Below are 27,528 nucleotides of genomic sequence, written 5' to 3'. Positions count from 1 at the left end.
CTCCTACAACATGTGACTGACTTTCTTGTCTTGCCTGCAGTTGACGGGTTATCCGTATTGCGTCTTTCTTGACGGGCACACGTTACACTTATTACAAAAATGCCGGTAAACTTTGATGTCACTGCAGCAAGTTCCTTTACCAGTAGCGGCAGATACTTTTCCGATTACTTCTCAAGAACGATAACTATCAGTTTTTAACCGCTTTTTTTAGGTGTTCCTTTTCAGTGCTACACAAAAGAACATGATGCAGTTTCAGTTATTTTCACCGAACGCATGGGAAACACGAATGAGGGAGAAGCTTCACAGTGACTGGCGCCAGTGTGACTACAGAGATTCAGTTGGGGTGGGGGAGGGGGGGCGATGAGAGTAGTCACAACAGGAGAGGTTTTCTGCACCATCCTACGCTCTGGATATTTCTTCAAAATGACGTATATAACTGAATGCTCCGGTACAGGAAGATCACTATTTGCAGACTGAGGAATGGTGAGCAGTGCATTGTCGCAGACAAATGTTGATTTTCCTCCGCATGTTACATTTACCCTCAAGCGTACAACACAGGATTTCATTTCGATAACGAATTTCAATAATACACTCCTGGAAATTGAAATAAGAACACCATGAATTCATTGTCCCAGGAAGGGGAAACTTTATTGACACATTCCTGGGGTCAGATACATCACATGATCACACTGACAGAACCACAGGCACATAGACACAGGCAACAGAGCATGCACAATGTCGGCACTAGTACAGTGTATATCCACCTTTCGCAGCAATGCAGGCTGCTATTCTCCCATGGAGACGATCGTAGAGATGCTGGATGTAGTCCTGTGGAACGGCTTGCCATGCCATTTCCACCTGGCGCCTCAGTTGGACCAGCGTTCGTCCTGGACGTGCAGACCGCGTGAGACGACGCTTCATCCAGTCCCAAACATGCTCAATGGGGGACAGATACGGAGATCTTGCTGGCCAGGGTCGTTGACTTACACCTTCTAGAGCACGTTGGGTGGCACGGGATACATGCGGACGTGCATTGTCCTGTTGGAACAGCAAGTCCCCTTGCCGGTCTAGGAATGGTAGAACGATGGGTTCGATGACGGTTTGGATGTACCGTGCACTATTCAGTGTCCCCTCGACGATCACCAGTGGTGTACGGCCAGTGTAGGAGATCGCTCCCCACACCATGATGCCGGGTGTTGGCCCTGTGTACCTCGGTCGTATGCAGTCCTGATTGTGGCGCTCACCTGCACGGCGCCAAACACGCATACGACCATCATTGGCACCAAGGCAGAAGCGACTCTCATCACTGAAGACGACACGTCTCCATTCGTCCCTCCATTCACGCCTGTCGCGACACCACTGGAGGCGGGCTGCACGATGTTGGGGCGTGAGCGGAAGACGGCCTAACGGTGTGCGGGACCGTAGCCCAGCTTCATGGAGACGGTTGCGAATGGTCCTCGACGATACCCCAGGAGCAACAGTGCCCCTAATTTGCTGGGAAGTGGCGGTGCGGTCCCCTACGGCACTGCGTGGGATCCTACGGTCTTGGCGTGCATCCGTGCGTCGCTGCGGTCCGGTCCCAGGTCGACGGGCACGTGCACCTTCCGCCGACCACTGGCGACAACATCGATGTACTGTGGAGACCTCAAGCCCCACGTGTTGAGCAATTCGGCGGTACGTCCACCCGGCCTCCCGCATGCCCACTATACGCCCTCGCTCAAAGTCCGTCAACTGCACATACGGTTCACGTCCACGCTGTCGCGGCATGCTACCAGTGTTAAAGACTGCGATGGAGCTCCGTATGCCACGGCAAACTGGCTGACACTGACGGCGGCGGTGCACAAATGCTGCGCAGCTAGCGCCATTCGACGGCCAACACCGCGGTTCCTGGTGTGTCCGCTGTGCCGTGCGTGTGATCATTGCTTGTACAGCCCTCTCGCAGTGTCCGGAGCAAGTATGGTGGGTCTGACACACCGGTGTCAATGTGTTCTTTTTTCCATTTCCAGGAGTGTAGCTTAGAATGTAATCAAAGGCACAACTCTGTGCATACAAGTCACTTGCTATATCCACTATGCAACCACAACTGTGTAGATGGGATATATTTTTAAAACGATACTATACCGTATTTCTCAGACTGGTTAAAAAGCTAGGTGAAAACTAAGGCCTATCGGCATTTCATGTTTAAAGGTGAATGTTGAGAGAGTATTCACAAACCAAGCCGAGTTGCAGCAACCGGAACTAGCCATAAAGTCGTGCTCACAGTTGTTCAAAGAAAGCAATTGTACACAGAGATTTGAAGTAAGAAATACATTGTGTAGGCATTCAGCGTACTTGTCAGCTAAACTGTTGCTGTCTGTTAATGCTTCCGAACGTTTTAAGTGTCATTAGTGATACTGTAACACAAAATATCTAACACATAATTAGGGTCTACTTTCAGTGGCATAACAACAACCGTGCTGCGACCATTGACGAAAGGACGCGTCACAATCGTTCTTAGGATGAATATGGTATAATTACTGAGCCGTGCAGGACTCGTGTTCATCCCATTCATTGTTTGTCATCTTCTGTTACGGTAGTGCCGCCTCGTTTTCTTATTCCATTTACTGGCCTCACTAACTTCCTGTCTTACTTGCCCGTGAGTGGCAGCAGCAGCAGCGCGTATCGATAAGGGCACTGTCGTATGATCGCTGGAGAGACCGATAATATTTCCAGGTCGTCATGTGTTGGGTAGTCAGTGAGTGGGAAACGCACCAGCAGTGCAATCGCGACGGAGCAGCTGTCGCGGATAGACCAGCAGTCCAGTCAGTCGGTTGGCGTGGAGTAGCAAGCAAGCCCCCCATCGCGCGGAGTCGGCCTGGAGCCGCTGGCTGTGAGTGTGAGGTGCTGCTTGCGAGTGCTACGAAGTTCGTCGTCCACCAATCTTGGACATGAAAGTTGAGTCCTCACTTAACTTACTATCGAGCCTCAACTTTCACATTCCTTCGTTTGATCCTGGTTGTCGCTTTTGGGGCATTCCCGCGAGCAACAACGTGTGTGTATTTAAGTCAGCTAGGGTTCCAGACATTTCCTGTGAAATTTAACTTACTTTATTCCCTGTTGTGGAAGTTCACCAGCGGTACCTTCGGCCTTGTGGTTGTTGACGGTCCGGTTTCCTTCCCCTGGTCGTTGACGTAGATTCAGGCAGTGTATTTTCCTCGTCATGTTGTTGCCGTCCATCACGGCGTGTAGTTCGACAGCTGACGTGTTGTTGGTCGTTGTGGGCGCCAATATTCTGTGTGCCATGTATTGAAATCTTGTGGTCGTTTTGCTGGTTGCGTGGGGTGGAACTGATTTGGTTGATTGGTCGGTCGGCTATCTGTCGGTTGGGTTGCCTCCAGATTAAGAAGTCATTGGACAGTCTGCCTGTCTTACCTAAACGGGCGTTAGTGTTACAATCCCAGTCCGACGCTTGAAACTTCTGAGCGCCGTTGTTTGTGTGTTACGTAGTAATTTCCCTGTTTGGATTTTAGTTATCTGGTTGATGTGTGGCTTTCAGCCGAGTATCAATACCTCTTAAATTAATGTTCTTCTCTTGCCCTTAAGGCATCAGATTGTTATGCTCTTGAATGGGGCCTTCAGCCCAATTTGCATGCAATGTTTTAAGATAAGGCTTTCTGCATTTTGATTGAATATGCGACCCCCAGCTTAGTTCCATTACAATTAAATTGCTAAAGCCTTCAGCCGATTTGATTGAAGATTTAGAAAATATTATTGGGTGAAACCTCCAGAAGAACCTTGTATTTCAATTTTGCTTAAGCCTTGTGTCTTGGATTTCGAATGTGGCCTTCAGGCGATATAATCAAAGGAGGTCTCCAGTCACTTAGCAAACTAGACCTATTCCGCGAAAACAACGGTGTTTAATTCCCAGACACTCCAATATACGTGATGATCTGCTCATAAAAAAAAGGCTTCTTCCTACGACAATTGCCCATTGGTACCCATTTGGCTGTATCCTTGTACACACTACCATCATTAACGCTTGCGTAGGGGCATTTATTGATAGCGCTCAACTGATGACTGCAGAAAATTCAGACATGTGTTGGAAACAGTCTGGAGGCATATTCCTTAGAGTTTATAGCGCCAACTTTTGGCTTTGGTCACTCCTTGATTAAACATTGTTTAGAATATATGCTTACAGCCGGCCGCGGTGGTCTCGCGGTTCTAGGCGCGCAGTCCGGAACCGCGCGACTGCTGCGGTCGCAGGTTCGAATCCTGCCTCGGGCATGGATGTGTGTGATGTCCTTAGGTTAGTTAGGTTTAACTAGTTCTAAGTTCTAGGGGACTGATGACCTAAGATGTTAAGTCCCATAGTGCTCAGAGCCATTTTTTATATGCTTACACGTTTATGACCTTGTCTAGGGGCAATCGAAGATAAACATTTAGTTACATGGGTGTCTTTCAGACTGAGCTGCCACCTATCTATAGGAGACCTTACATTGCCCAGTACGTTAGAACATGGTAGCCATTCCAATTGTAGTCCTTCATGGGTTAATTAGTTGCCGTCCTGCTTTGAAACAAGCAATGATATGTTCTCTTCTAGATAAACGCAAATATTCTTTTTCATGCAATTATTTTAACTACTACAACTCTTGTAGTTGAAATTCATTTAACTTCACTGGCATCCGATTTGTATTACAGAGTTATTGAGTATTTTGTGGGTTCTCTTCTAAATTTAGTAAAGCAGCATAGCTCCAGCTACAACACATTTCTCAGTTCACAGACTTAACACCTTACGTAGGCCATAACAGGTGTAAAAGGACACTATTATACATTCCTGGAAATTGAAATAAGAACACCGTGAATTCATTGTCCCAGGAAGGGGAAACTTTATTGACACATTCCTGGGGTCAGATACATCACATGATCACACTGACAGAACCACAGGCACATAGACACAGGCAACAGAGCATGCACAATGTCGGCACTAGTACAGTGTATATCCACCTTTCGCAGCAATGCAGGCTGCTATTCTCCCATGGAGACGATCGTAGAGATGCTGGATGTAGTCCTGTGGAACGGCTTGCCATGCCATTTCCACCTGGCGCCTCAGTTGGACCAGCGTTCGTGCTGGACGTGCAGACCGCGTGAGACGACGCTTCATCCAGTCCCAAACATGCTCAATGGGGGACAGATCCGGAGATCTTGCTGGCCAGGGTAGTTGACTTACACCTTCTAGAGCACGTTGGGTGGCACGGGATACATGCGGACGTGCATTGTCCTGTTGGAACAGCAAATTCCCTTGCCGGTCTAGGAATGGTAGAACGATGGGTTCGATGACGGTTTGGATGTACCGTGCACTATTCAGTGTCCCCTCGACGATCACCAGTGGTGTACGGCCAGTGTAGGAGATCGCTCCCCACACCATGATGCCGGGTGTTGGCCCTGTGTGCCTCGGTCGTATGCAGTCCTGATTGTGGCGCTCACCTGCACGGCGCCAAACACGCATACGACCATCATTGGCACCAAGGCAGAAGCGACTCTCATCGCTGAAGACGACACGTCTCCATTCGTCCCTCCATTCACGCCTGTCGCGACACCACTGGAGGCGGGCTGCACGATGTTGGGGCGTGAGCGGAAGACGGCCTAACGGTGTGCGGGACCGTAGCCCAGCTTCATGGAGACGGTTGCGAATGGTCCTCGCCGATACCCCAGGAGCAACAGTGTCCCTAATTTGCTGGGAAGTGGCGGTGCGGTCCCCTACGGCACTGCGTGGGATCCTACGGTCTTGGCGTGCATCCGTGCGTCGCTGCGGTCCGGTCCCAGGTCGACGGGCACGTGCACCTTCCGCCGACCACTGGCGACAACATCGATGTACTGTGGAGACCTCACGCCCCACGTGTTGAGCAATTCGGCGGTACGTCCACCCGGCCTCCCGCATGCCCACTATACGCCCTCGCTCAAAGTCCGTCAACTGCACATACGGTTCACGTCCACGCTGTCGCGGCATGCTACCAGTGTTAAAGACTGCGATGGAGCTCCGTATGCCATGGCAAACTGGCTGACACTGACGGCGGCGGTGCACAAATGCTGCGCAGCTAGCGCCATTCGACGGCCAACACCGCGGTTCCTGGTGTGTCCGCTGTGCCGTGCGTGTGATCATTGCTTGTACAGCCCTCTCGCAGTGTCCGGAGCAAGTATGGTGGGTCTGACACACCGGTGTCAATGTGTTCTGTTTTCCATTTCCAGGAGTGTAGTTTTACACCGTAAGGCTCTCAGAGGGAAAAAATTTTGCTAATTGATGTGACTCAACCGTCACAGTCAACTGTTGCCAAGAGCTAAATATTGTCCTAGTTTCTCATACCTTTTGATTTGTTTGGATTAGAAAATGTTATAGCGGAAGAAGCAACGGCTGATTTATTTACTGAGGTATTGCTGTAACAATGTTTCGCTGCTTGTGAACGTTGTGCAACGATACATTTTCGCCCGTGTAGCTATTTAATGATGGATCTATTACGTTGTACAAGCCTGGAAATTTGTACGTATTTACATTTGTTAACTATAAACGATGCGCTTAATTGTAGATTATTTTTTTATTTAATCGTATGGCTAGGGCCCGCTGTCGGGCAGACCAGTTCGCCGGGCGCCGGTCTTTCAATTTGACGCCACTTCGGCGACCTGCAGTCGATGAGGATGATAGGATGAGGACAGCACAACACCCAGTCCCTGGGGGGAGAAAATTCCCCGACGCAGCCGGGAATCGAACCCGGGCCCCGAGGATCGACAATCCGTCACGCTGACCATTCAGCTACCGGGGGCGGACTTAATTGTGGTTACTGCAGCCAACAAACGAAAATATAACTAAGTGCACCAGCAGTAGGAAGGTGGTTAAATCTCTTCTCTGTATGTATATAAATTTAAGTCGCCTGCTCGCATTCGTTTGTATATTCGGGTTAATATCAGGAACCACTGTACAGATTTCGGTCTGGGTTTGACTGACAGGTACACTGACTCGCGAGGAAAGTATATGTGTATAATCTATAAATATCTGATGGACATTCTCTGAATTAAATGAACTAAAGTCACCCGTCTCTATTAAAATAACATTGCCACCTAGTGTTGTGACCGCCACAACTCTCGAAGGCAGCAGCGACTAGACGTAGGATCAAAATTTGACCTAATACTGCACTGGGCCTGGAGATTCAGTGGTCAGAAACGAAACTTTGCACTATAAGTCCCTTTTCCCTAGTAAAATAACTGGTTAGGGAGAGCTACAGAGGCAAATCCAGAGGAAGGGGAGGGGAGATGTTTGAGGGGCTGCAGCCCCCCCTCCAGAACTACACCTGAAGGACATGCAAGACGCCTAAGTGGTGTCCAATTGATTGCATTCGTTCTAGAACAACTGCATAGCAAAAACCATATCAATCCAGAATCTGTCATTTTCAATTTTTATGCAAAAAGTAAAGCGTTTCCGGAAAATTACTTCAGTGTTGGATGCAGCTTTGGTTTATTTACATAAAGTAGGTATTCCACAGTGGAAGACTCAGCTTTCAACTTTCTACTTTTCTTGCATCAACCACAAATGCGAACACGATTCTTTGCGCGGTAAGGCGACGAAGGTCCACGACAAGGAATTGCGTCATTGAGTCTCAGCAATGAATCTGTGGATATTAAGCTTGACATGAGAGGTGCAGTCACGCACAGTATGTTTATATCAAGCGTGATTTTATGTTTTTCATTTTATTTTCTTTGTGGCCTTCAGACATGATCCACTCAGCCAACCTTCACTACTTGATATGCCATAAATTAACTCACAGATCCTATGATAAACACACTTACATCGATCGGTCGCATACATTGTTCACTATTTTAGTAAACAGATTAATTAAATCATAATATTTTCCTATAATTACCATGAGATACCGCTCCAAAAGTATAATAAATATGGAGGACTTTCCTGGCATGTGCTGCTTAAAGGTAAGTAACATTGTTCTCTGAATTTCAAACATTACTCCACATAGTATCCCGTGAACATTGTTACTGCTACGCAAGAGACGTCGCCCGGCCATATAGCCCAGTCAACGAAGAAATGTCGAATACGGGAAAAATCCTGTGATAGCAAATTTTTGTACCGTTTTAGGAGGCAGTGTCACGAACAACATACTAAAAATTCAAACCGGTGATGTGTGAGCGTGGGGGTTGGGTAGGCCTGTAAAGGTAACTTTTTACGTTTTTCTTGAATAACTCGAAAACTGTGTCTTCTAGGGAAAATGTGTTCGAGTACAAAATTAAACTATACTAAATTTCCTACAGAAAAGGTTCCATTCATTTCTTCTCTGAGACTAATAGTTTCCTCATACAGTGTTTTAATGGTATAAAATTATTGTTTGCTCCAAAATAATATGAACTAGGGACAAATATTAAATTTTTGTACCGCGTCTTGGTGGAGATAACTTGTATTAGGAAATGAATTATGTTCTGATGTGACAGGGTGGAAGGGGCTTGGGTGGAGGGTAGAAGCGGCAGGGAAGATAGGTCGCCGGTTGTGACCATGCACTTCTCTTGTTCACAGATAGCACACTGAAGAGCGAGCTCGTGATTTTCCACTCTGTCTACTTCACTACGTCACAACAAGTAACCGTAGAATGTTTCACAAAGTTGTACCGAAACTCCGCAACATGACATGAATCACTGGCGACGCAGTGTGCAGCATGCCCAGGCGGCATCTACTTCGCAAGTACGTTAACACAGATATGAGTTGTGTGGGAAGTTGCCCTTGCCGGAGGAACGCCATAGCTGCCGTACAGAAAAACTAAGAGGCGATTTCCCCTTCGCAGTATAGCGTATAGACTGTCCGTATGTAGAGAGCTTCTGTGAAGTTTGGAAGGTAGGGGACGAGATAGCGGCTGAAGTAAAGCTGTGACGACGGGGCGTGATTCGTGCTTGGGTAGCTCAGATGGTAGAAAGGCGAAGGTCCCGAGTTCGAGTCTCTGTCCGTCACACAGTTTTAATCTGCCAGGAATTTTCTGTCCCTATGTGTTTATTACGCTATTATTGCTAGTAGCTCACATCTGTACTCGATATAATGTTAATACACTTTGTTGAAAATAAAGGTCCCCGGGCACGTCTGTGCATTGCGACGTCATTGATTCATAAGACACACTGCGAAGGGTTGGTATGACTTTGTAAACATCCTGTAATTGCTTGTTGTGACTTACTGTGGTAGACAGTGTGGGGAGTCATGCGTTCGCCGACCAGAGTGGCCGTGCGGTTCTAGGCGCTACAGTCTGGAAGCGAACGACCGCTACGGTCGCAGGTTCGAATCCTACCTCGGGCATGGATGTGTGTGATGTCCTTCGGTTAGTTAGGTTTAATTAGTTCTAAGTTCTAGGCGTCTGATGACCTCAGAAGTTAAGTCGCATAGTGCTCAGAGCCATTTGAACCATTTTTGAGTCATGCGTTCATTCTTCAGTTTGCAGAAGTTTGAAGGGGTGAACGCGTGATCACAATCCGTCGACCTACCATCCCTCGTGCTTCTACTCTTCATCCCTCTTCACCACCGTTTTACAGCCCGAGGACAGAATTTATTTCTTAATACGGCATTGCTGCATTTAGAGGTGGTACACACGTTTAATTATACGTCTTAAGCCATTCTATTTAATAATAAACAATTAATTTTATACCATTAAAAATTTAGTAATCTGTGGTTTCTCCATTTCCTGCGACGCAGAAAACATTAATCCTAGAGAAAAAATGAATAGGACCTTTTTTGTAGAAAATTTAATTTAGTTCAATTTCTTACAGGAAAAAAATTTCACTAGAAGCGTCGGTCTTCGAGTTATTCGAGGAAAACATAAAAGTGTTACCTATAAACGCCTTCCCCTCCGTCCTCTACGCGCCCCAGGGCTCACCCTTTTGTGTCGTTCCGTTGTCACTGTAGGCTTGTACCACAGGAAGCAAGGAGTGGATGTTGTTTGGTGGTTGATATCCTCTTCCTATAACACAATTGCATGCATGTATGTATTAATAGGGTTCTTGATTAACAGGAAGCTACTTAAGATAGTCCAGGTGTTGTGATACAAGCCCTGCCTTAATACACTCCTGGAAATAGAAATAAGAACACCGTGAATTCATTGTCCCTGGAAGGGGAAACTTTATTGACACATTCCTGGGGTCAGATACATCACATGATCACACTGACAGAACCACAGGCACATAGACACAGGCAACAGAGCATGCACAATGTCGGCACTAGTACAGTGTATATCCACCTTTCGCAGCAATGCAGGCTGCTATTCTCCCATGGAGACGATCGTAGAGATGCTGGATGTAGTCCTGTGGAACGGCTTGCCATGCCATTTCCACCTGGCGCCTCAGTTGGACCAGCGTTCGTGCTGGACGTGCAGACCGCGTGAGACGACGCTTCATCCAGTCCCAAACATGCTCAATGGGGGACAGATCCGGAGATCTTGCTGGCCAGGGTAGTTGACTTACACCTTCTAGAGCACGTTGGGTGGCACGGGATACATGCGGACGTGCATTGTCCTGTTGGAACAGCAAGTTCCCTTGCCGGTCTAGGAATGGTAGAACGATGGGTTCGATGACGGTTTGGATGTACCGTGCACTATTCAGTGTCCCCTCGACGATCACCAGTGGTGTACGGCCAGTGTAGGAGATCGCTCCCCACACCATGATGCCGGGTGTTGGCCCTGTGTGCCTCGGTCGTATGCAGTCCTGATTGTGGCGCTCACCTGCACGGCGCCAAACACGCATACGACCATCATTGGCACCAAGGCAGAAGGGACTCTCATCGCTGAAGACGACACGTCTCCATTCGTCCCTCCATTCACGCCTGTCGCGACACCACTGGAGGCGGGCTGCACGATGTTGGGGCGTGAGCGGAAGACGGCCTAACGGTGTGCGGGACCGTAGCCCAGCTTCATGGAGACGGTTGCGAATGGTCCTCGCCGACACCCCAGGAGCAACAGTGTCCCTAATTTGCTGGGAAGTGGCGGTGCGGTCCCCTACGGCACTGCGTAGGATCCTACGGTTTTGGCGTGCATCCGTGCGTCGGTGCGGTCCGGTCCCAGGTCGACGGGCGCGTGCACCTTCCGCCGACCACTGGCGACAACATCGATGTACTGTGGAGACCTCAGGCCCCACGTGTTGAGCAATTCGGCGGTACGTCCACCCGGCCTCCCGCATGCCCACTATACGCCCTCGCTCAAAGTCCGTCAACTGCACATACGGTTCACGTCCACGCTGTCGCGGCATGCTACCAGTGTTAAAGACTGCGATGGAGCTCCGTATGCCACGGCAAACTGGCTGACACTGACGGCGGCGGTGCACAAATGCTGCGCAGCTAGCGCCATTCGACGGCCAACACCGCGGTTCCTGGTGTGTCCGCAGTGCCGTGCGTGTGATCATTGCTTGTACAGCCCTCTCGCAGTGTCCGGAGCAAGTATGGTGGGTCTGACACACCGGTGTCAATGTGTTCTTTTTTCCATTTCCAGGAGTGTTGTTCACATTAGTCTCGCTGCTTGTTAAGAATAAGTCCACTACATACACTCCTCTGGTCGCTAGGTACTGACTGACTCTGAGCTAGAGGCTGACCTAACTGTGCCTGTGACTCCCACTGGGCTGTGACTGAAGGCTCGATTCGGTGACTCACTGGATGGCTGACTATGCCTCCGATCTGTGGCAGCAATCTAAATACTGGCTGTCAAGAGGGCGTTGGCGGCACGTTTCTTGTGAGTTTGTCTTTGGTCTCTCTCCTGATAAACTCGCTTGCTCCGGTGCCTACCATCGACCTTCTTGCAGTCTCTTTGGCAATCGGAGTGCTGGCGACAGCTTACACCAGCACACAGCCTATACTGACAGGGACTTTAGTATGTTGTTCATGACACTCTCTCCTACCACTGCACACAATTTTGCAGCTACACGATTTTTCCCCTAATTTTCCTTCGTTGACCGTACTAAATGTATGAAACCAGAGCGAGTTGCGAGCTGTGTTTACATGCAGGTAACATTGTATATTAGTATCAGTCACTGCCTTTGTATTATTCGTTTTTCGAAGTAACTGTTCGTATTTTACAGAACTCATAATGTTTCTATGACGTCGGACTGGCTATGTGTGGGTTATATTTGAATTTCCAAGGTGATAAATAAGCGTTAAAAAGGCTGTGTCAGAAAGTAAAAATTCAAGAATTTCGTCCCTACGATTATTTCAAATTATGACAAACTGTATATTCGCTACAGGTCACAGCTCCAAAATGGAAGTTCCGTACTGCTACACCGCAATATAAGCCTAAAAATGGAGGTGGCTATTCTTTCATTTCCTATGTTAGAAGAGAGAGAAAAACAACATCTAAGCCGTGATCCACGTCGATAATCGGCGAAACGACATTGTATTTATCTTCTTTTCTTTCTTTGATTCCGACAGCTTTCATTCCCTACTTCTGAGAATTGGGTGCGCTGTTGTGCAACAAACGTTGTTCTTTTCAGCCAAACGCACCAATAGCATACGAGGAGAAGAGAAAGGATTGTACGTCAACCCTTAAGACATTGCAGAAAAACCTCCATGGTACTAGAGGGAGCTGTAGAAGGTCAAAACTGTAGAGGAAAGCAGAAATTGGAATACTTTCCTCAATGAGGTCGACTCTCTGAAATGAAGTGGTGAAACAGAAGATAAGTTAGTGACTGCCCGCGTCAGACCAATCAGAAGACTGAAAAAACAGCAGCACAGAAACAGTAGGCTGCGAGGCGGTCTGAGGGCATTCAACAGGGAAAGCAGCTCCATGCCAGCCTTCGCTTGACCACCTAGGGAACCTGATAACTTCAACTATTTTAATTGTTTCTTGATGAGTGATGGCCATTGCTCCAGTTTCAGATTTAAGCTAGGTTCATTACGTAAACTAAATGGTTGAGATTCCTACGAGAATTGGGTACTAAATCCGCTCTCCTTTTGAATGGAATTTACATGTACTAGTGACATACTGATATTCAAACTCTGAAGAGCGCTTACAGGTACACGTGATGCCACACCATCATCATGTGACTCTCGGAGTTGATGTATGCTGGCCATAAAAAATCGATTATGCGCATCTGAACTCTCAGTCTAGAGGTATCCCTGCTCTGTGGGTGAGACCAGAAATTACGTTGACATCAACAATAAATTGTCATTCACAGCATCTTTGTTTCTATGGCAATGTTTAACATGGGACGTACACCTGTGCAGGAACTTGGTGCGCCTTTCCAAAAGTTCGGATTGTTATAACGAGTTATTGTGTGACGTGCGTCGTGACCATTTCAAACAACGAACCTGTCGTGAAAGACAACGCTATGATGCCACAAAGATGATCTTTAAGTAACTCTAGGGTCTTTCGCAGTTCATGTTAGTGGTGCAGTATCACATACTGACAGTACCCTTCCGAAGTTTCACAGTTGGCAGTGGGATATCAAGTTCCTGTCTGACACCGATAGCGGTCGCGCGGGATCTGCCGGACCCAATGGCGCGGGCCTACTGAGCCACACCTCCAGCGGCTGTGGACTGTGAGCGCCCTCTGCTGCTACAATAGAGGACAGCTGGTGGCAGCAACTCAGCCCACCCTTCCTCGTCATAGACAGCTGGACACCGTTTCTTGCTGCATTATCTGTAATGCGTCTTTGTACGCTTGGAGAAATACAAGTTAAGTAAATCTTCTGTTTGTAGTATCAGCTTGTTCACTAACCATTTCTGCTCCTGCCCGGCATTCCTATGAGACCAGTTGCCCCACGACTCTGTGGCCCACCTGTCCTTGCCACTCTGTGTGAAGTCGTACACAACAACTGGCGTCTGGGGGCTACAAACGGGAGTTAGTAGATAAATTTTAGACAGTAAAGCAACGTCCATAGAAGTACTGCTTGGACATAAAATAAGTTGGAAGATCGGATCACTTCACGGGATCCGACAAGAAGGCCTTGTCGTCAGTTCCTGTTGTAATAATGATATCGCATACTATGTTCGTCCGACCACAACGGCTATGAAAAACTTACGTTTGCAACTAGGAGAGTGCTCTCTATAGACGCACCACACTCTTGGCTCTGAAGAGGACGTCCTTCGTCACGTAGAAGAGAAGCCAATGGTGAGCGCTCGAAACATTACCCTGTGCTATGGACTCCAGTAGATTTTACAGGTCACAACTCGTTGTCAACACTGTGTAGCATCCGTCATGAGGAACGTTTGAAAGTGTTCAGATCTTCAGTCATCTCTATCTATATTAATAAACATGTAAATTTTCGTTCTTTCAAAACCGTGTACCACCGAAAGTTCTTGAGCGATTGCTTTGAAATTTTGACACAACATTGTAATCTTCAAGATATTTTAATACACACACACACACACACACACACACACATATATATATATACATATATATATATATATATATATATATATATATATATATATATATATATATACTCCTGGAAATGGAAAAAAGAACACATTGACACCGGTGTGTCAGACCCACCATACTTGCTCCGGACACTGCGAGAGGGCTGTACAAGCAATGATCACACGCACGGCACAGCGGACACACCAGAAACCGCAGTGTTGGCCGTCGAATGGCGCTAGCTGCGCAGCATTTGTGCACCGCCGCCGTCAGTGTCAGCCAGTTTGCCGTGGCATACGGAGCTCCATCGCAGTCTTTAACACTGGTAGCATGCCGCGACAGCGTGGACGTGAACCGTATGTGCAGTTGACGGACTTTGAGCGAGGGCGTATAGTGGGCATGCGGGAGGCCGGGTGGACGTACCGCCGAATTGCTCAACACGTGGGGCGTGAGGTCTCCACAGTACATCGATGTTGTCGCCAGTGGTCGGCGGAAGGTGCACGTGCCCGTCGACCTGGCACCGGACCGCAGCGACGCACGGATGCACGCCAAGACCGTAAGATCCTACGCAGTGCCGTAGGGGACCGCACCGCCACTTCCCAGCAAATTAGGGACACTGTTGCTCCTGGGGTATCGGCGAGGACCATTCGCAACCGTCTCCATGAAGCTGGGCTACGGTCCCGCACACCGTTAGGCCGTCTTCCGCTCACGCCCCAACACCGTGCAGCCCGCCTCCAGTGGTGTCGCGACAGGCGTGAATGGAGGGACGAATGGAGACGTGTCGTCTTCAGCGATGAGAGTCGCTTCTGCCTTGGTGCCAATGATGGTCGTATGCGTGTTTGGCGCCGTGCAGGGGAGCGCCACAATCAGGACTGCATACGACCGAGGCACACAGGGCCAACACCCGGCATCATGGTGTGGGGAGCGATCTCCTACACTGGCCGTACACCACTGGTGATCGTCGAGGGGACACTGAATAGTGCACGGTACATCCAAACCGTCATCGAACCCATCGTTCTACCATTCCTAGACCGGCAAGGGAACTTGCTGTTCCAACAGGAGAATGCACGTCCGCATGTATCCCGTGCCACCCAACGTGCTCTAGAAGGTGTAAGTCAACTACCCTGGCCAGCAAGATCTCCGGATCTGTCCCCCATTGAGCATGTTTGGGACTGGATGAAGCGTCGTCTCTCGTGGTCTGCACGTCCAGCACGAACGCTGGTCCAACTGAGGCGCCAGGTGGAAATGGCATGGCAAGCCGTTCCACAGGACTACATCCAGCATCTCTACGATCGTCTCCATGGGAGAATAGCAGCCTGCATTGCTGCGAAAGGTGGATATACACTGTACTAGTGCCGACATTGTGCATGCTCTGTTGCCTGTGTCTATGTGCCTGTGGTTCTGTCAGTGTGATCATGTGATGTATCTGACCCCAGGAATGTGTCAATAAAGTTTCCCCTTCCTGGGACAGTGAATTCACGGTGTTCTTATTTCAATTTCCAGATTTCAATTTCCAGGAGTGTGTATATATATATATATGGCTATGTTTTATATATATTAACTGAGTTACGTAGATGGTTGTAAAAACGACTAAGATATAATACTCCATGTCAATTTAACACTGCCATCTTCTGAAGAAGATAGTTTTATAACTATTGAAACCTAGGTAAAGATTACTTTATCTTTCGCAACTGGTTGGCTGTTATTTATTCTTATGATATATATATATATATATATATATATATATATATATATATATATATATATATATATATATATATATACAGTTTTCCATGCTGCTCTATCCTGTGCTAGCTTCTTCATCTCCCCAACTACTGCAACCTACATCCTTCTGAATCTGCTGAGTGTATTCATATCTTGTTCTTCCCATGCGATTTTTACCTTCCACCCTTCCCTCCAGTACTAAATTGCTGATTCCTTGATGCCTGAGAAAGTTTCTTACCAACTGATCCCTGCTTCTAGTCAAGTTGTGCCACAAATTCCTCTTCTCCCCAATTCTATTCAGTACCTCCTCATTACTTAAGTATTCTACCCATATAGTCTTCAGCACCCTTCTGTAGCACCACATTTCGAAAGCTTCTGTTCCCTTCTTGTCTGAACTGTTTATTGTTTATGTTTCACTTCCATACAAGCCTACACTCCATACAAATACTTTCAGAAAAGACTTTCTGACACTTAGGCTATACTCTATGTTAAGAAATTTCTCTTCTTCAGAAATGCTTTCTTTGCCATTGCCAGTCTACATCTTACATCCTCCTTACTTCGACCATATCAGCTATTTTGCACCCTAAATAGCAAAACTCGTCTAATACTTTAAGTGTCTCATTTCCTAATCTAATTCCCTCAGCATCACCTGATGTAATTCGACTATGTTCCATTATCCTCCTTTTCCTTACACTTTAAATATGCATTAGTGTAACGTTGTCAGCAAACAGGAATGTACTATGGCTTATTGGTTTATAATTAGAATACTATTACAGAATCTGAATTTGCATTAACAATAAAAGGAGGCTCACGGTCAGAGAGAGGAGACAAGAGGAGATGGACAGAGGGGTGGAAGGAAATGCCGCGCGGGATTAGCCGAGCGGTCAGGGGCACTGCAGTCATGGACTGTGCCGCTAGTCCCGGCGGAGGTTAGAGTCCTCCTTCGGGCATGGGTGTGTGTGTTTGTCCTTAGGATAGTTTAGCTTAAGTAGTGTTTAAGCTTAGGGACTGATGACCTTAGCAGTTAAGTCCCATAAGATAACATTTGAAATGGACATAGAAAACTAGAAGGAGGAAATGGAAACAGAGAGGCGCAGGAGGAAGTGGAGACAGAGGGAGATAGAAGAAGATGGACGGTCAGAGGTAAAGAGGAGATGATGGACTGAGGGAGGAGGAGAGTGAAGGGGCAGCAGTAGAGAGAGAGGGTGGAGGAGAAGATGGAGAGACGAGTTTTTGGCGATAGACACAAAGAGGGGGAAGGAGATGAAGGACAATTAAAGCGGGAGAGGGAGATAGAGATAGGGGAGAAATGGGGATTGGGACGTATATTCAATTCTTAGACATGTTACAAATGGGTGCGTCCTCTTTTCTTTCTTTTGTATTTAAGTAGACCGAGTAATAGCAAAACGTGGACAGGTAACACCAGTATTCTACGTACAAACGGTACTTTTACAGATATTGATTTCTCGTCAACATTTTACTTAACAAGTCACCTCTGCAGCCCCCTCAAAGCACGTAATAGAAAGCCTTGTATAATAATGTGCGCCTCTTCTTGAGCACCTGAATAAAGTGGCTTTATGTGTCATCCGTTATGTTTTGTTAACATTATGCTTCGTTTTAACTACCAATACTACCTACCCGATCAGCATTAAATTAATCGTTAACACAGTGGATATGTAAGTAATCTGGAACACTGACGCCCGGACAGTCTGTCGTGCCGCTCGTAAGTGAACGAGATCTTTAACCCCGACAAAACAGTCTGTAAGGCAATGAAAAAGCCATTTTATGGGCGGCGGGAGCTGTCCGGTAGTGAAATGCGACGCGGGGCGGCGGCGACAGGTTCTCCGAGGAAGGCCGCTGTCACGTTTCGGGACTCGCTGGCTGCCTTCTGGACGGGCATTCCAGGCGGAGGCAGCGCGCCGCTCATTATGGCTGGAATGCAGCCAGCAGCTCCAGCGGCATCCAGCGTCCTCCAGCGGACCTGCCCTCGCCGGCGGCTCTGCGTCCTCGTCGCCCGAAAGGTCAGCTGCATACTTTACCGAGCCGCTCGCGTCCCTGCTGAAATACCTCAGCAAAACTTGTCACCGCGCAGTTTTCCCCGATATCCCGTAACTCTAGCGCAAGGACGTCAACACAGTGTTACAAAAGAATCGTCGTATTTAAACAGCCGATAGTTATGCATATAGGGTACTAGGAAATTGCACTTACAAGCTTCTAGGGCTTGGAGAGGAAAAACATAATATTTTGAATAGGAACCTATGTCCGAAAACGTAATGTCACCGTTCTGTCGGCCGGTGTGGCCGTGCGGTTCTAGGCGCTTCAGTCTGGAACCGCGTGGCCGCTACGGTCGCAGGTTCGAATCCTGCCTCGGCCATGGATATGTATGATGTCCTTAGGTTAGTTAGGTTTAATTAGTTCTAAGTTCTAGGCGACTGATGACCTCAGAAGTTAAGTCGCATAGTGCTCAGAGCCATTTTGTCACTGTTCTGCGACGGTTTTCATTCAGAGGTGGAAACTTCCACGTCTGCCGACGGAAAGAGAAAAATATCAGTGTTGCTAGTCCTGGTGTGCAGTAGTGTAGAGAGGTTGAATTAAACATGGCGCGGTACACCGTTTCGAAGTACGAAGACGTGCTGTTTGTGCACGGTAACGGAAGAACTGCCAGTCGGCTGTATCACGAACGTTTTCCGCAACGTAGCACACCATCGCAGAAACCTTTTGGCAAAGTTACACAGCAGCTCCCAGAAAAACGTACCTTCACCTTGAGGAATCAGGACTGTGGTGTTCCACGACACCGCCGCATCGAGTTTAAGATAACCCATCAACGAGTACTCTAATATTTTACGAGTATATGCAGAGGAGAATTTGTTCTCATTGGATTACGCTGGCTTATTTATTACAGGCATTATCACAATATTGACACACTCGACACCAAAATCATTTATAAAGTAGCCAAGACATTACGATTTAACTACTCTGGCAGTTAAAAAGACGAATTCAACGAATGTTATAAGGCCTACGTTGGACAGACGGACGTTTAAGGGGACCTGAATGTGAAATAAATTTTCGAAAACTTATTTTTGTCACCATCTGAAAGACAAATTTCTCCGTTTCAAAAAATTTATTTTTATGTACTTTTCAATTGTTGATTTGGCTATAAACGCTCTTTAACCAAATGTCTGCAAACCAGCCACGCTCAAGCGACAGGCAAGAAATATCACCATAAACATTTCTTGCCTACCACAGTCATGGAAACAATAAAGCCAATATACAGATACAAAATTACTAACATATGTCTGTGTGGCCATACACCAAATCCTAATGAGAGTTTCAACAGCTGCATCTGGAAAAGAGTACCAAAAAAAGTGATTGTTCGATTGGCAGTACTCAGGTGTAATGGATACTGTCATCTGTTTCGGTGATGGCGTAATAATCAAGACAAAACTAATAGACAGATTAGGCATCCAACCAGGAAATGAGATAATAGCTGTGTTGAATGCCAAAGATTGCCAGGAACTAATTGAAGCCGAAAGGGTTGCGAAAGCCAAAAATCAAATGGCTCTAAGCACTATGGGACTGAACTGCTGAGGTCGTAAGTCCCCTAGAACTTAGAACTACTTAAACCTAACTAACCTAAGAACATCACACACATCCATGCCCGAGGCAGGATTCGAACCTGGGACCGCACTGGTCGCGTGGTTCCAGACTGTAGCGCCTAGAACCGCTCGGCCACTTCGGCCGGCCGCGAAAGTCAGCACTGACTGTCCAAAATAAGAAAAAGCTTTCTGAAAAAGTCTACAGAGGATGAAGCAGCTGGACAGTAAGAATAAAGCTGCTGGAATTTCTGAAAGAAGAATACGGTGAGTCAAAAACTCTGAGAGCAATCTTTTCTCATTTTATCGGAACTACATTTTCAGGACATTAGGTTCCTATATCTTCACAATGATTTGAGCTATGTTCACCAAATTCCTCCAAAGTTAACCGTCTATTATACAGAACGTCTTATTTCTTAAACTATAATATATAATCAAATAGCTTACCTTGTTCAGCTCTAGTTAATGTCATTCAGTGTTGGTGCAAAACCGCAATTTCCTTCGAATTGTAGATCAAAAGTAACACGCGATGAAAGCGAGGCATAGATATGCAGCCTGTTGAACTCCAGGTCCCCTTAAGACGAGATATACAAGATACATAAACATATGCGAAAATAATCTTTCAATTTTCAAAACGCACCTCAGAATAATATATACTCCACTTAAAAATATCGAGCGAAATTTCACTAATCTACAGATGTCTTCAAAGACCAATTGATGGACATGCTAGGAGCAATACCTGTATAAATCTGCATTCACGCAACCAAGTTCCCAGAACAAATGTTTAATCAACAAACAAAATCGCGCAGCGGAAAAATCGTAGAAAATTTCCATAGCACCTTAAGCAGCATATGAAAGGCTGATCATCAAATACGCGACTACAAACGATTCATAGAAACCTTCAAGAGCACTTTAATCGGCATGTGAATTGCCATCTATTCAGTGAAAACTATAACGGCAGAATACTATTGTATGTAGATTTACTGAAATAAAAATTAAACAATATATTTGCTTCCAAATAGTGCTGAAAGGAAATGAAATGTTTATCGTGCAACTGTTATGTGATAGAACACTGTCTTACACTGGATATAGTCATTGAACTTAATACAATAGCGAAGTAAATTGAATACATCAAAGATTATATAAGACATAATAAAATTCGTTGCATCAACATCTGTCAAAATTTTGATAATATTTACAATAAATAAGCCAGAGTGACGCACATTGTAGTTCATTGAGGAACTGCTCAACTGTATATAGAATATCGTTGTCACGTGAATCTCATCTTGCTGGGTAATGAATGCACAACAATTAAGGAAAATATATATTATGCAGATATGTTAACATAATACAATTCGTGTGACTACAATTGAGGCATATGTTAACGCAGATCTGAGATAAATGTAAGTGTAATGACCTAAGTAGAACTGTCCTCAGCAAACACATCCTAAATACAAAATACTTAAGTATTGACCATATGAACTGTTGTGGTTGGCAAGAGAGCCAACACCGTTTATACTACAGGAGGCCGAAATGCACGCGTTTTAGCTCACGCAGGCTGGCGTGAGGTCTGGAACATGACAAGGAAATTAGAATTTAGAAAAACGGACGTAGCTGGTGGAATACTTAACTTTACTCCATTAATGGTGAACGTCGGTCTTGACGGTACATGATTCACAACATCAATAGTAACTGATAATGGCGCCTTGCTAGGTCGTAGCTAATGACGTAGCTGACGGCTATGCTAAACTATCGTCTCGGCAAATGAGAACGTAAGTAGGCAGCGAACCATCGCTAGCAAAGTCGGCTGTACAACTGGGGCGAGTGCTAGGAAGTCTCTCTAGACCTGCCGTGTGGCGGCGCTCGGTCTGCAATCACTGATAGTCGCGACACGCGGGTCCGACGTATACTAACGGACCGCGGCCGATTTAAAGGCTACCACTTAGCAAGTGTGGTGTTTGGCGGTGACACCACATGAACCATACTGATACTGATAGGCTATCTTTATTATCCACATACGCGGAATCGACTCTTTACAAATTTTGTTCTCTTAAGTGATGGCATCTGAAAATAAGCAATGCCCGAAACTTATCAGCCAACACTAAATAACCAGCAGCTCTGGTATAAACTTTTTTAAAAATGTATTTTTTCAGTTCTTGGAAAAGGAATATCAGACCTCTGTATCAACCCCCACGAGCCTAAAACTGAACGGTTGCAACTCGTATATACTAGATAATAGTAGTATTGGTTTTACCAATTCTCGGACGAACCTCTTTTAAACGAAATATTCGAAATTGGATTTCAGCATTCTGGAAAAAGTATGTTCCCAGTATCAGTTAACAGGCTAAAGTTTCGGAAGCAGTTCGCCTGCGTTAAGAAAGAACGCATCCATGATGACCTACTTCTTTAGTTCTTGCTAACTTTTCTCCTTGTAAAGTGCATTTGTAGGAGAGCTCCATTCACATCCACTACCTTGCTTTTGTTCATTATGCGGCCATAGCGTGAATCATGTAAACACATTTGGCCCGGAAATGTTTTGCCACTAACATTTGCCGGGCAACATTGGCCGGCAATGTTGCCGTACCTTTGGCTGTAATTCGTGTGGCCTTTACACTGGCAGACAACCCCGCTGCCCTGTACTGTCAGCAACAGAAAATTTTTAAAGTCTGTGTTTGCGTACTTCTACGTACTGTACATGTCAAGGGGACTAGTGACGATCGAATAAGATTCTTAATACCACGTTATTTATTATGAGAAGTGATCATTTTTTCTGTTAGAAGATTTTTACTTATAACTATATCTTCAAAAAAAAAAAAAAAAAGGCTCTGAGCACTATGGGACTCAACTGCTGAGGTCATTAGTCCCCTAGAACTTAGATCTAGTTAAACCTAACCTAAGGACATCACAAACATCCATGCCCGAGGCAGGATTCGAACCTGCGACCGTAGCGGTCCTGCGGTTCCAGACTGCAGCGCCTTTAACCGCACGGCCACTTCGGCCGGCAACTATATCTTCAAAGACTACAATCGAAAACAGGAAAACCAATTTACAAAAAACACAGAATATAAAGATATAACCATTTCTACTTCACAAAGAATACTTTAAAATAAACATAAAGTAAAATATGGTCCACAGCCGTGGATCAGCGTATACTACATGTAATGTATGTAAGACGCATTGTCACACTAATAGCCCGGGGTAGGCAGATTGTAGGTGACATTAGCTGTACACGGTTTATCACGTCACACCTAGCACTACATACGCGCAACCCTTTTGCAGGGCGCCTTCTTCTTCGCACATTATGTGACAACGCATGTTATGTACTTTATATTACGTATATACATGATATACCATCCGTAGTTATGAGCCATACTTTGTCTATATTTATTTTGAAATACGCTTTTGAGAAGTAGAAGAGATCCGAGTTTTTGTAATTTTATGTATATATGTTTTACATTAAATTCTGTCAGAGACAGCAAAGGACTTGGAAGAGCAGTTGAACGGAATGGACAGTGTCTTGAAAGGAGGATATAAGATGAACATCAACAAAAGCAAAACGAGGATAATGGAATGTAGTCAAATTAAATCGGGTGATGCTGAGGGGATTAGATTAGGAAATGAGACACTTAAAGTAGTAAAGGAGTTTTGCTATTTAGGGAGTAAAATAACTGATGATGGTCGAAGTAGAGAGGATATAAAATGTAGACTGGCAATGGCAAGGAAATCGTTTCTGAAGAAGAGAAATTTGTTAACGTCGAGTATAGACTTAAGTGTCAGGAAGTCGTTTCTGAAAGTATTTATATGGAGTGTAGCCATGTATGGAAGTGAAACATGGACGATAACTAGTTTGGACAAGAAGAGAATAGAAGCTTTCGAAATGTGGTGCTACAGAAGAATGCTGAAGATTAGATGGGTAGATCACATAACTAATGAGGAGGTGTTGAATAGGATTGGGGAGAAGAGAAGTTTGTGGCACAACTTGACTAGAAGAAGGGATCGGTTGGTAGGACATGTTTTGAGGCATCAAGGGATCACAAATTTAGCATTGGAGGGCAGCGTGGAGGGTAAAAATCGTAGAGGGAGACCAAGAGATGAATACACTAAGCAGATTCAGAAGGATGTAGGTTGCAGTAGATACTGGGAGATGAAGAAGCTTGCACAGGATAGAGTAGCATATAGAGCTACATCAAACCAGTCTCAGGACTGAAGACCACAACAACAACAACATGTTTTACATTGTTTCTGGAATGCATGAGGTTGGCCGATGGAGGCCACATATGAAAATTTTGTTATTGCGTCAGAGAGAAAATAAAAAAAAAAAAAAATCGGCCAATCATTGTACTCCATACATGAAACGTCGTTTAATATAGGAAGTGATAATCTTGTGTCTATCGATTTCTCGTAATAGACAGGCTCCCGTCACAATATGTCCAGGCTTTGGACCGGCTAAATGGCAAGAGAAAACTGTCATTTAGGCGTGTTTAAAACTAATTTTTTGCATTTTTTTTATATTTTATATTTTTTGTGTTTAATTTTTTAAATTTGGTAGTTACAGTCGGTGTTTACATTTTGCACATTCTTTTCATATTTATCGTCCAACACCAACATATGGCTTCATTCAAAGATTTGGACATTAGAGATTGGTTTCAAGTAAGCCCTGATGTCACCATCCTCTTCATACTTTTCTACTATTTTTTTCAGCCTTTCATCAAGTTTCGTGTAAGTTGTTTTCTTTCGTTTGCCTTCCATACTTAAATCTGACCTCATTAATGCACATGCCAAGTTCTCTGCTTCTGTCTTCATACACTCGATCACGTCTTTAATTTCAGGATTCGGTTTTGTGAGAAGATTATTAACTTTGTCGCGCCAACCTTCTACAGCGTTGGTGGTACGAAGGCGCCGTCTGTAGAAGTTCCAAAGGCTGATAGGGTTTTCGTCATTTTCCGACCATCTATCTAAAAATGGTCGAATAACTGAGAAAGCTTGGCGATATCCGGTGCTTGTGAATGTACCACGCACCAGCCGACGCAGACATCTTCAGGTCGAAGGTACGCCAGGACAGCACACATGTCAATTGACAGCCTTACTTTTTCGTTTTCTCCGTATTCGCAAGTAAGTTGCAAGCCTTGCACTTTCCTCCAGAGAGATTTCTTCATATGGAAATGACAACCATGCATTTGAACCGACGGGAACACAACTTTTAGCGCAGAAATCGCAGCTGACTCGACATCAACAATGACATTATTAGGTTTCCATTCTCATACATTTTCCACAACATTGCGCAAAAGACGGATATATGTTTCTTTTCCTTTGTTTGGTAAGAATGCAAAAGCCGCCGAATAGATGTTTATTTCGCGCTGTGAACTTCCGAACTCTGCATGATCAGTATACATTAAAACTGCTCCTTATAGCATTTGAAGGTCCCATCCATAACTAAGTCTGAGCCTGTCTTCCTGCGCCGCGCGGGGTAGCCGTGCGGTCTGAAGCGCCTTGCCACGGTTTGCGCGTCTCCCCCTGTCGGATGTTCGAGTCCTCCCTCTGGCATGTGTGTGTGTGTGTGTGTGTGTGTGTGTGTGTGTGTGTGTGTGTGTGTGTGTGTGTGTGTTGTCCTTAGCGTCAGTTAATTTAAGTTCGATTAAATAGTGTGTAAGCCTAGGGACCGATGACTTCGTTTGGTCCCATAGGCACTTCCCACAAATTTCCATGTTTTTCTCTTCCTGCTTTTCCGCTAAAAACTATGATCTCCAAAGCTGTCAACAGTTAAGAGAAAACTGTTGCCGTCATTCATAGTTGGTAAGTCTGCTTGAAGATCAACTTCTTGTCATGTTTCTGGCTCTTCCTAACTGTCGTGTGATTTCGTCCGGTGCATGTATAATATCCTTTTCATTGATTTATGTTCTGACATTTCGGTAAAAAAATCAGACAGTCGACTGTGCAAGTCGCCTAACTCTTCGATATATATTTTAGAAATCAAAGTCTCTTCCTCTCGTGATCTCTTCTTCGCCTGATTCATTGTCTTTCTTACTTCTAAGCGAGCGTCATCCGTTGCCCCACATGGAAGCTCGTTTGAACTCGACACGATACAGTCTTAAGAATTCCCCTGCGATATGTTGTTCTATGCTTCGAACAGCACCATATCACAGTCCCATCTGCCTTGGTTCTCTTTACGATATACGTATAACCATCATAGTGGGCACATGGTTTACCGTGGGTGGTTGTTGACAGTTCCATATAGAACGTATAAGCACGCAGAGACACAAGACGGAGGAGGTGAACACTCCGAAAGTTAGACTTGAACTGACAGTGACTAGTCAAGCGGTCAGCCACTTGAGTGGACGATGACTTCCCGAGTGCAGGCGTGCCGTGCCACACAGGGATCGTCTCCACTGGATGACAACTCCCGGGAGCGCAGGTAGGCTCTGCGCTTGAGCAGGTAGCTTCCAGCAAAACTGGGTGCGAATTTCACAGATTTCTGAATGGCTGCGATTTTCACTGGATGCGATTTTCACATATCCGTTAATTCCCTTTTATCTCAGTATGTTTAACACTACGCGGCGATTATACGCTTTCACGTGATTGCTACCGTATTTTTTTATTCATTTTGCTGCCTTTTCCTCCACCTACGTCTGACTCTGCAAGGAACCTCATGGTATGTGGTGGAGAGTGCCCCTGTACCACTGTCGTTTCCATATTTTCCTGTTCTATTGCGGTTGCTATGGGGAAAGGTCGACTGTCAGCGGATCTTCGTATGAATAACTGCTCTGATTTTATCATCGCTGACGTTTTGCCTTTGCGCCCACATTATTGGCATCGAAGCTGCCCATTTATCGGTTAGTGTTGCAGCACCAGCAACCTTGGTTGCTACAGTGATTCGTACACGAAGGGTAACAATGTCAATGATCGGTAGCGTTGCGTACACGCTGCCCTTGACGTACCACCACAGAAAGAACTCTAACGGCGTGACATCGGGAGACCTCGCTGGCCATCAAATTGGAGAGAAATGCGAGAGAGAGGGTACGGTAGTGTAACATGACTGCCGTTTACCTACCCTGCAACGACAGTTTGGGGTCGAGCAATTCATCTTACAGCCCCTGTAATTTTGAGCGTCACGGTCGGTAAACATGAGATAGTTGATCTCACAATGGTGTATAAAGCCAGATCACCACATACCTAGGAACGTGAGTCCTGTAACCGCAAGAGAGCGAAACATTTCACTTGGGAACGGTTGGATGTCAGTGTCCAATGGCGCAATAGTTCGGCAAGAAACCACTTTGCCATCATAAGGCAACTGTTCATGAGTGCACCTGCTACTGGGTAAGGTTTCGTCCTATCAACTTACTTGCATCTACGTTTCCGTTCTGTTAAACAGTTCGCCAGTGACTGGGTTTACCGTAACCTTTGTGGTCAAACGTGAGTAATGGGCTGCGGCTTGACTGACGAGCAATGCAGGAGGAGGCGTCTGTCGTTAACTCTGACATCAAACATCGATAGATACAGTCCTCAGCTGTATGCTTACAGGTAATACACTTATTAAACTATTCTCTGTCCAACACAAGCATTTCATCAATTAAACATAATATCCGCCAAAAAATAAATACAGAACCATCCGTTTCAGCCTTTCCCCACCAGCTTGTAGGTGAAGGGTAGAGTTTTCGTACGCCTGCCACTAGTTTCGAGTGTTATTGTAATTTTTTTCCCAGCAGGGTAACACCAGTTGTACGGAATCGTCAATTTTTTAGCTGTATAGTGATTTTAGGTGCTCCTTGTGGCCGGCCGCTGGTGGCCGAGCGGTTCTGGCGCTACAGTCTGGAACCGCGCGACCGCTACGGTCGCAGGTTCGAATCCTGCCTCGGGCATGGATG

Source organism: Schistocerca nitens, chromosome 9 (genome assembly GCF_023898315.1).
Source record: "Schistocerca nitens isolate TAMUIC-IGC-003100 chromosome 9, iqSchNite1.1, whole genome shotgun sequence".
Taxonomy (NCBI): domain Eukaryota; kingdom Metazoa; phylum Arthropoda; class Insecta; order Orthoptera; family Acrididae; genus Schistocerca; species Schistocerca nitens.
Note: the sequence above shows the minus strand (reverse complement) of the source record.